The sequence below is a fragment of the Hylobates moloch genome, unplaced genomic scaffold, assembly GCF_009828535.3.
Source record: "Hylobates moloch isolate HMO894 unplaced genomic scaffold, HMol_V3 SCAFFOLD_14, whole genome shotgun sequence".
In the NCBI taxonomy this organism is placed as follows: Eukaryota; Metazoa; Chordata; class Mammalia; order Primates; family Hylobatidae; genus Hylobates; species Hylobates moloch.
The window spans coordinates 72,168,503-72,178,680 of record NW_026652289.1 but is presented as its reverse complement, the minus strand read 5'-3'; positions in this window follow the sequence as shown (position 1 = coordinate 72,178,680).

Below are 10,178 nucleotides of genomic sequence, written 5' to 3'. Positions count from 1 at the left end.
GCTTTTATGAGAAGTATCCTAATTTAATAAAGTCTTATCTAGAAAATGTTTTATGAAAAATACCTAAGATGTATAATAGGGAGTAGAATAGAATCTGGTGGGTAAAGGTGGGCTGTATAGGCAATTTTAAAGAAAAGAAAAAGAAAAATGTATTTTCTGGAGCAAATTCAATTAAGCCAATTTAATTTCTTGATCTTCTTGATTATTTTAAATAGAATAATACTTAGCGATTTCCAGTTTTGCTGCTTATCTTCGTTGGGACCAAGTCTTTTCCACACACCATGAAATCATACGCTTTATGATGGGTTTTACCTTTTTCTTTGTGGCCACTATCTCTTTACAAGTCTAATTTTTGCCAGGACAATTTTTTTATCCTTAAGATGTAGTTCTTTAAAAGTTTATCATGTGAAATTTTAGTTGGTTTCATTTTGCATTGGTTATTCACAAAAGTAATGCTCATTTCATTGGATAAAGGACTGATTGTTTTTATTTTTTTATTGCAAAAACAAAAGATAAAGAAAAGGCATTTTCCATGGTATGGTTAAAATGTCAGGAAGTTTTGTTACATTAAAATAGTTGTTTAAAATGTGGGAAAGCCTACAGATAGAAAAAAAAAACAAACAAAAAACATCCTTAGTTTCCAGGGGCAGGCTCTTTAATAAGGAAGGATTTTCTCCAATAAGAGAGGCCCTTCACGGGAAGCAGAGTGGGGAGATCACATAGGGAAAGGGGCTGTTGGACACACCAGAGATCTGAAGCTACTCGGGAAGAACCATCCCACTGGGGCCTAAATTAAAATGTCCAGATTGGCTCTTGGCACATTTAACTAAATGTGTAGGGTAATAGTGTGCCTCTAGGTTTTGGAAGCTGAGGACTTACTTAGTGAGCGTTCTATCCACCTGTAGATCTTCCATTTTAGGAATTGAATAAGAAAAACAATTAACAAATACAAAAAATACACATAGCAATTAATGTAGGTTGTTTACACACGATAATGTGTGAGATCACAATAATGGTTATGGTGTCATATCATTAGGAGGACTCTGTTCAAGAAAGGAGGATTTAACAGAGTGTAGTTGGGGACAGTTAGTAGAAAAAATAAAATTGTTTCATGTTTGCCCCCGGAGTGAGCTGAGGCTCTTCAATGAACTGGTTCAGGTTGTAAAGGGCATGGAGTAGAGACGGTGCCTGGCAAGACCCCAGGGACAGCAGCTGCTGCTACCACCCTTAGGTAGAAGCAGGATCTGCCCAAGGCACTTGCACTTACGTTTCAGGGAGCAAAAGTCTATTTAATTTTGCTCTACAAAAGGGAGATGGGGCTTTATCAAAAGGAGCTGATTACCTTCAGCCCTGGATCCAGGTGTATCTCCTTCCAGGTCCATGGAAAACATACTGGGTGACATCAGGAAGACACGAGAGGCTAGGCTCAGTGCCTCTCCAGTGGTTCCTGATTCAAAAGTGGATGGTGCCCACCCACCCAGGAGGTGCTGGGGCGCTGTGGGAGGGTGGGGCTCCCACAGCTCTTAAGAGTATTATTGGCAAGTTATCCAGTCTTTCTGAGCCTTAGTTTCTTCCTTGGTAAAACCGGGATAATAATACTGACTTTATAGGAGTGCGAGAACTAACGCCTGCCAAATAGTAGGGCACAATTAATGTGAGTGCCTTTTCTGCCCAATTGCCCAGTACAGAAAGTGTTGCTTCAGTAACCTAGCCAAATGCCAGGACTGATTCATAGGAATATCATAGATCTATTCACAACGTCTAAAATGATCTCATTATAACAATGATCGTTTTTACAAAAATAAGATATATTGACTGTTTTGTATCCCACGAAGGGGAGGGGAGGGATTTTCCTAACTTTCCTTCCAGAACCCGCTATCAGGGTGAAGGACTCAGAGCCTTTCTGTCCTCCTCTCCCCGTCTTAAGAGTTCCTCGTCACAGAGTCAGAAATGGGGATAGAGCTTGGCCCAAGTTAGAATTTTCCCCATTCCAGGGGCAGAATACAGAAAGAGGAGAAAAGTAGCGGGGGGTCTGGCGCAGCTGCTGATGCTGTGCAGAAACTCTTTGAGCTGCCACCCTGGCAGGGCCGGCCTTGGGGAATGTGCCTGAGGATGGTGGGTGAGCAAAGCCACCTGCCCCTGCACAGAACCTGCGGGTTGTGCTCTGCAAAGCCCTCCTGGTTTTATCCCCAGAGACAGGGTGAGAAAGGGCAAGCCAGGCAGCAGATGCTGGGGGGCGCGTGGCCAGGCTACCCAGATCGTCCAGCGCGACATGGATTCTGTGTGTCCGCACCAGTGCTGCGTGACAGGAGCCGGGCACCACCAGCGCCATAGGCTTGTCGGTGTGTCTCAGCACTGACACCGTGTGGCCCCGAGCAAAAGCAGGTGAGGGGTCCGCTGAAAGCCTTGGAGACGGGAAGTTGTCCCGTTTCCCTTCCTCAAGATGTTAATCAGCATCCCTGGGACTTTCCTGGTTATCGCTGATGGGAGAAGTCCAGGAAGGAAAGGAATGTGTCTAAGCTCAAAGGCTGAAGGCGTCAAGACTTAGAAGTCAATTCGATCAATAATGAGAAAGAATATAATCTCAAGGTGAACTCCAGAGTAGGGAGTGAGTGTGTATCGTGACCTTGGGGGGCTAGTCATCACCCCAGCCTAGACAAAGATGATGTAAAACACCTGCGTCAGGGTTGTGACATCCTCCTGACGTCGAGGAGCGCCCGCCCCTTCCCGGATGATGTGGCTTGAACAGCTTACACTTTCTCCACCTCCGCTGGCCGTGCCTGCTTTAGTAAGTGGCCCTGCCATCCACCCAGTTGTGTAATGGATTAGTCAACACTGCCTTAGTCATAGGTAGGAGCCAAACTAAACAAGCTGAGGCATAAAAAGCAATTTACTGCCTCAACTAGCTGGGCAAGAGGCCGAACTAATTCACATGTTTGACACAAGGAAGATTCTGGAAAGTTGAAGAAGAACAGAACCTGGGATTGGCAGCGGCCAGGGCTGTTTGTCCTGCCCTTGTCTCCTTGGTCCGCCTTCACCCACTGGCCTCATTCTGTCTTTCTGTAGACAGCCCCCCTCCACTGGCGGGGATACAGCCCCTGGCAGCCCAGGCTCAGCCACCCCAACATCAACGGAGAAGTTTTGTCAACAGGAATCTTTATAATAGGGAAGGGCTCAGATGGGCTTGCTCAAGTTAGGTGTCTGCCGCCCGAGGCAATCCCCAGTGGCAAGGAGATGACACACTGAGATAGGCCAGTCCTGGTCACACCCTCTCTCCTGGGGCCGCTGGGCAGGAGTTGTCAACAGAGAAGAGTGACAGGAACACTTACTTGGCAGGCACAAATCACAGGTTGCTGTACTCCACTATGCAGATGATGACACCCTCAGATTTTTTCTCTTTAGTAAACTCTTAAAGCTAGACATATACACAGAAAACTGCATGAATTACGAGTGTGCAGTGTTTATTCACAAGAGCAAGGACATAGAATCAACCCAGGCGCCCATCAAAAGTAGATTAAAGAAAATGTGGTGCAAATACACCATGGAATACTACACAGCCATAAAAAAGAACAAAATCATGTCCTTTGCAGTACCATGGATAAGGCTGGAGGCTGTTACCTTAATTGAATTAACACAGAAACAGAAAACTAAGTACTACATGTTCTTACTTGTAAGTGGCAGACACAAAGATGGGAAAAATAAACACTGGGAATTCCAAAAACGGGGAGGGAGAGAGTGGGAGAAGGGTGGACAGACTGCCTATTGGGTACTATGTTCTCTACTTGGGTAGAGCCCAAACCTCAGTACCACGCAATATACCCATGTAACCCCAAACCTGTACATGCACCCCCAGAATCTAAAATTTGTTTTAAAAAAGAAAATAAATATGTATAGAAATAGCAAAATGTAAGATACCTTTAAGTTCACCTTTCAGAGATAACACTGATGATGTTATCACCATTTATTATTATTTTCTTTAAGAATCTCATTTCTATTTATTTATTTATTTATTTATTTATTTATTTATTTATTAGAGACAAGGTCTCACTCTATTGCCCAGGCTGGAATGCAGTGAGGCAGTCATAGTTTACTGCAGCCTCAAACTCCTCAGTTCAAGTGATTCACCTGCTTTGGCCTCCCACAGCGCTGGAATTACAGGCATGAGCCATCACACTCGGCCAAGAATCTCATTTTTATAGTCTCACTTTTAAACAATAAAATAGAAAGTATACTGCATAAAGAAAAAAATGTGCAGCTTCATGAAGTTTCCCTTTTGAATACACCCATGTAACAAGCATCCTGATTGAGAAACAGAACGTCACTAGCATCCTAGAAACCCTCCTTGGCTTCCTTCCAATCATGGCGCTCCTGTCTTCCAAAGGTAAATGCTATCCTGATTTCTGCTACTGTAATTAGTTTGATCAATTTTAGCACTTCATACCAATGCAACTGTTAAATATTTTATTCTTTCATGCCTTGCTTCTTACATTCAACATTATGTTTGTGAAACCCATCCATATTGTGTGTAATACAGAGTGTTTGTTTTCATGGCTGCATAATATTCCATTGCATGAATACTCCAAACATTATTTGCCCATTTTACTGTTGATGGACACCCTGGCCGTGAAGAGGAAAATCCCAAGTGCCATTGGGTTGTGACAGTATTGTGAGAGACTTTACCTAGGCATTTATGTCTTTGAATTTTGCTTTGAATCATGTCCTTCTTTGAATATATGTGTAAATGCTGGCTGCTAATTAATATATAAGGTTGTTACATGAGTTTAAAAGCATTATTTCAGCCAAGCGTAGTGGTTCATGCTTGTAACCCCAGCACTCTGGGAAGCTAGGCAGGATTGCTTGAGCCCAAGAGTTCAAGACCAGCCTGAGCAACATAGCAGGACTTCTATAAATAAGAGCGTATTTTGTGGAAAGGTTTACAGAGTGACTAGTATGCTCTGTGCTCTTGGGGACCACTACTCCAGGGAAATAATTGTCCTGGCAACAAGGTCACTTGGCAACACAGCCCCCTGGTGGCAGTCACCTGAACTGCAATCTTACCTCATAGAAAAAGTTAATCGCCGTTTTTCAAACCAGGCATTATAGCAAGTGTCACAACCCAGGACATAATTTATACTTAAACGAATAATCATTTATGTGAATAAAAGTGCTCCATCTCCATGGCATTGTATCTAATCAGGATACAAGTCCATCTCTAAAATAATGATAAAAATTTTTTTAAAGGACTACCATTTATCAAGTACTTCCTGTGTCTGGTACTGTGCCAAACCCTTCACATACAGTATTCAGCGTCATCCCTCCAGCAGTGCTGCGGAGTGGCCATTGTTGTCACCTTTTAGAGACGAGGAAGCAGAGGCTTGCAGATGTTCAGGAATCACCTCAAGGTAAATGGAGCCAGGATGGCTTCTCCCACAATCATGGTCTCCTCTGCCTCCTGCGATTGGAGGCACCTGGCTGTTCCACGCTCACTCAAGGTTCATTCCCACAGACCAGCCCCCGCCCCGAGGAGGGCTGGAGTCAGAGAAGAGCTCATTTTCTCCCGTGGCTCTCTGCTGGGAGGCACGTACTTCTAGCTCCTCTTCCCCCGTCCATACCCACCAGAGGGACAAGCTGTTTTTCTGCTAGTAGAAGCCCAAGGCATTGTCTGGGGCACATTGTACTAGCGCCTGGGATTCACGTGGGTGTCTTCCCCATCTTTCTGTGCCCAGGCAGTGTCAGGCTGGCCTGACCTCCGTCCCTCCTTGGCTGCTCATGACCAGGTGGCAGGTAGAATAACCAACTTGCCCCACTTTGCCCAGGACCTTCTCCATTTTTGCACTGAAAATCTCCCATCTCAGGAACCCCCTTGGCTCCAAACAAGCTGCCTTTCCCCCTTGATCTTGGGAAAGTCAGGCCCAAATTGCACCACAGATTCAGCTGTCCTAGATCCTGTGACAGGATGAGAAACTCGTTAGGCCTCCTGGCTTATGATGCATTGGCCAATCCAGCAAACCAGAGCTCTGCGTTGGGATTGAGGATTAACAGGGGCTTGTCCTGCCTGTGAAAACAGGCCTTGGCAGCACGTAGGGTAGTCCAGCATGTGACTTCTGCAGGCAGGTGGCCTGGATTCGGATCCTGGCTCCACCTCCTGCTGGCTCTGTGGCCTTGAGCAGGTTATTTCACCAACCTAACCTCAGAACCCAATGCTTAGCACAGCACATACCTCACTGCGGCTGTTGTGAAAATTCAGTGTGAAAATGCAGATGCTTGGAAGCATTCAGCCCACAGGTCGTGAGCCACAAATGACAGCCCTTGCCATTCCCTTTGCTCCTTCAGCTGCCAAATTGCCTCCCAAGTTCTGATCCTGAGACTTACTTATTTTTAGTATGGAATGCTTCATAAATACAAAGGAATATATATCACACATTCATATATAAAATGTGAAGAGTAACAAAATATATACCCATGTACTCAAACCTCCTCTCCTTCAGCTTAAAATAGAATATTACCGACCAGTCACGGTGGTTCACACCTGTAATCCAGCAGGTTTGGGAGGCCAAGGCAGGAGAATTGCTGGAACCCAAAAGTTTGCAACCAGCCTGGGCAACATGGCAACACCCCACCTCTACAAAAAAAATACAAAAATTAGCAGGTGGTGAGGGGTGGTGTGCACCTGTGATCCCAGCTACTTGGAAGGTTGAGGTGGGAGGATCGCTTGAGCCTGGGAGGCAGAGGTTTCAGTGAGCTGAGATCATGCTACTGCACTCTAGCCCAGGTGACAGAGTGAGACCCTGTCTAAAAAAAACAAAAGAAGAAGAAGAAGATTACTAACGCTTTTGTAAACCTCTCTAATCATAAACTTCCCTGTAATGATAACGAATCGGAATTTTGCCATTTCCTCACTTGAATTTATCATTTCCTCACTTTTTGTTATATGTTTACTACATATGTACGTATTGCTGATAACGTACTGTTATGTTTGAGATATTTGGGTCCTGATGCAAATGCAATCATACTTATTTCCTTTTTTCCCTTAACATTGTGTTTTTGAGATTCATCCATGTTAATGTATGAAGCTGTAGTTCATTATTTTTCCTTGCTGTACAGCATTCCACTGTTTGAATGTGTGGTCATTCATTGATCTACTCCCCTATGCAAACAGTGCCACCACAAACACGTTCATAGGTTTCGTGGTGCACGTGTGCACAAATTACTGTACAGTATCCATCTAATCCGAAAAGTCTTCACTGATGGCTCAGTGGCAGTGGCCTGCCCTCTGGTTTGGTTTTCATTGTGACCAGAATTCTGAGCCCAACACTCTCTGCTCCATTAAAATCTTTTTCTGTATTTTAAAGTGGGATTCAGGATTATGAATGAGAAAAAGCTCAAGTGATATCAGGCAAAAAAAAAAAAAAAAAAAAAAAAGGTGGGGTAGAGAGAACTGTATTGGGATGAATGATGGAGCAATTTAGAGGGGACTGGTTGAATCTTAGACTAAGTGCTGTCCACACAGCCCTGTGGATCTCTCGGTCACAGGGCTTGGCCACCCCCGTTTTCCTTCCATCCTTGAACAGACTCTTCCCTCGTCGGAAACAGATAGTGGCAGTCACTTCTGCCTGCAGTGCCCAGGTCTGTGTCCAGTGGGGGGGAGCGTCCATCTCTGCAGCCTTAAAAAAGCCTCCTGGTGTGTCACTGGTCACCTGCGCATCCTTATGCTAATCTCTGTGGCCAGAGGAACGCAGTCCATCCCTCAAGTTAGGGTGCAGTCAGCCACTGCCCTAAGCTTTTGGGCTGAGAGTGAAGTCAAGGGGATTTCTTCCCAGGGAAATAGGGGTACTGTTCCTAAAAGAAGGGTAATGACCACAGAGGGCCCAAAACAGTAAGTGTCATACAGGCTTGGTGGCTCACACCTGTAATCCCAGCACGGGGAAGCCAAGGTGGGCAGATTGCTTGAGGCCAGGAATTTGAGACCAACCTGAGCAAGATAGTGAGACCCTGTCTCTACAAAAAATAAAATTAGCTAGGTGGGGTAATGCACACCTGTAGTCCCAGGTTCTCTGGAGGCTGAGGCAGGAGGATCACTTGCACCTAGGAGATCGAGGCTGCAGTGAGCTATGATCACGCCACTGCACTCCAGCCTGGACAACAGAGTAAGACTCTGTCCCTAGCAAAAAACAAACAAAAAGTGAGTGTCCAACCTGCCCTGGGCTTGCTGTGTGACCTTGGATAAGAGACTTCACATCCCAAGTGCCCGAGTCTTCATCACGGATGAGTGTGGCAGAGCTGAAGGTCCCTGAGATTCCATCTGACCTTGACCTCTGATTGTGTGCGCTCTGGCTGCCCTGTCCTCCTCTTCCTTGCCACTCCTGTGCCCTTTAACATCATAGCTTGTCCAGTCCTCCCGATCTTTCCACTATAATGTCGAGTGCATACTTCTGGGATCACCTCTGTGAGCTCATTCCTCTTGCTGACAACATGGCTTCTCAGAGGCAGCCCACAGGACGACAGCTCCTCAAACCGCACCCTCTGCCAAGACCGGGAGCCTCTCTAGAGCGCCTCATCGTGCTCGCCAGCACCGGCCTTTCAGGCCACAGCCTTCGGGGTCTTCTGTGGAGCTCCATCTTCCTTAAGCCCCTGAACCTGCTCTCTTATGGAATTTGGGCCTTTGTTTCCTCCTCTCAGAGTTCTTCTTGCTTGCTCACATCAATGAAGCCAGCTGCCGTATTGTGACAACCCCGTGGACAGGCCCATGTGGCAAGGAACTGAGGGCGGCCTAGGGACACATGGCCCACGAGGAGCTGACCCCTGCCAGCAGCCACATGCGTGAGCCTGAAGAGAGATCCCTCCCCAGCTGAGCCTCGGGGCGAGGTCAGCCCCGGCCAACAACTTGATTGCAGACGGCCAGCTAAGTCATGCCTCAATTCCTGACCCACAGAAACTGATTGAGCTCCAGAAAACCATTGTCAAGAAACAGAGGTAGTGGGCATCCTGATCTTGTTCCTTAGCTATAAGGAAATGAATCTAGGATTTTCCTTCACTATTCAGGATGACAGGTTTTGTTTTCTCATCAAATATATACTGTATTTGTCAATGCTCTACAGAGAAACAGAACCGAGAGTGTGTGTGTGTGTGTGTGTGTGTGTGTGTGTGTGTGTGTGAAGCGAGAGAGAGGCATTTTGTTTTTTGAGATGGAGTTTTGCTGTTGTCACCCAGGCTAGAGTGCAATGGCGCAATCTCAGCTCACTGCAACCTCTACCTCCTGGGTTCAAGCAATTCTTCTGCCTCAGCCTCCCAAGCTGGGATTACAGGCACACGCCACCATGCCCGGCTAATTTTTGTATTTTTAGTAGACACGGGGTTTCACCATGTTGGCCAGGCTGGTCTTGTACTCCTGACCTCAGGTGACCCACCCACCTTGGCCTCTCACAGCACTGGGATTATAGGTGTGAGCCACTGCACCCAGCCAAGACATGTATTGTAAGGAATTAGCTCAACATGGTGGAGGCTTGGTGAGTCCAGAGTCTGATGGGGCAGGTTGACATGCTGGAGACTGAGGGAGGAGTTGTAGTTGGGGTCAATGGCACTCTGCCAGCAGAATTCCTTCTTGCTGCAGGGAGGTCCGTCTTTGTTCTATTAAGGCCTTCAACTGATTGGTTGAGGCCCACCCACATGGTGGAAGATAATCTACTTTACTCAAAATCCGCTAATTTATTTATAATTATTATTATTGTTATAGAGACAGGGTCTCACTTTACTGCCTACTCTGGTCTTGAACTCCTGGCTTCATGAGATCCTCTCCCCTCAGCCTCCCAAAGTGCCGAGATTACTGGCATGAGCCGCTGCATTCAGCCCAAAATCCAGTAATTTAAATGCTCACCTCCCTTCACAGAAACACCTAGAATACTTTTAAACCAAATCTCTGGGCACTGTAGTGCAGCCAAGTTGACACATAAAATGAACCAGCACAGTTACCCTACATCAGGTTATGCAGATGCCCTAATTTATTAAGAGCTGTTCATAACCTCCGAGTTTGTGTTGAATTTTATCAAGCAATTACTTTTATATTATTATTCTCATTTGTTTATACATTGTTTTTAAAAATTGTAAATTTTCTAATATAAAAGCATTCTTGCATAGTGGAGATAAATCCAACTTGATGAGGAAAAGTGAGCGTCTCTCAG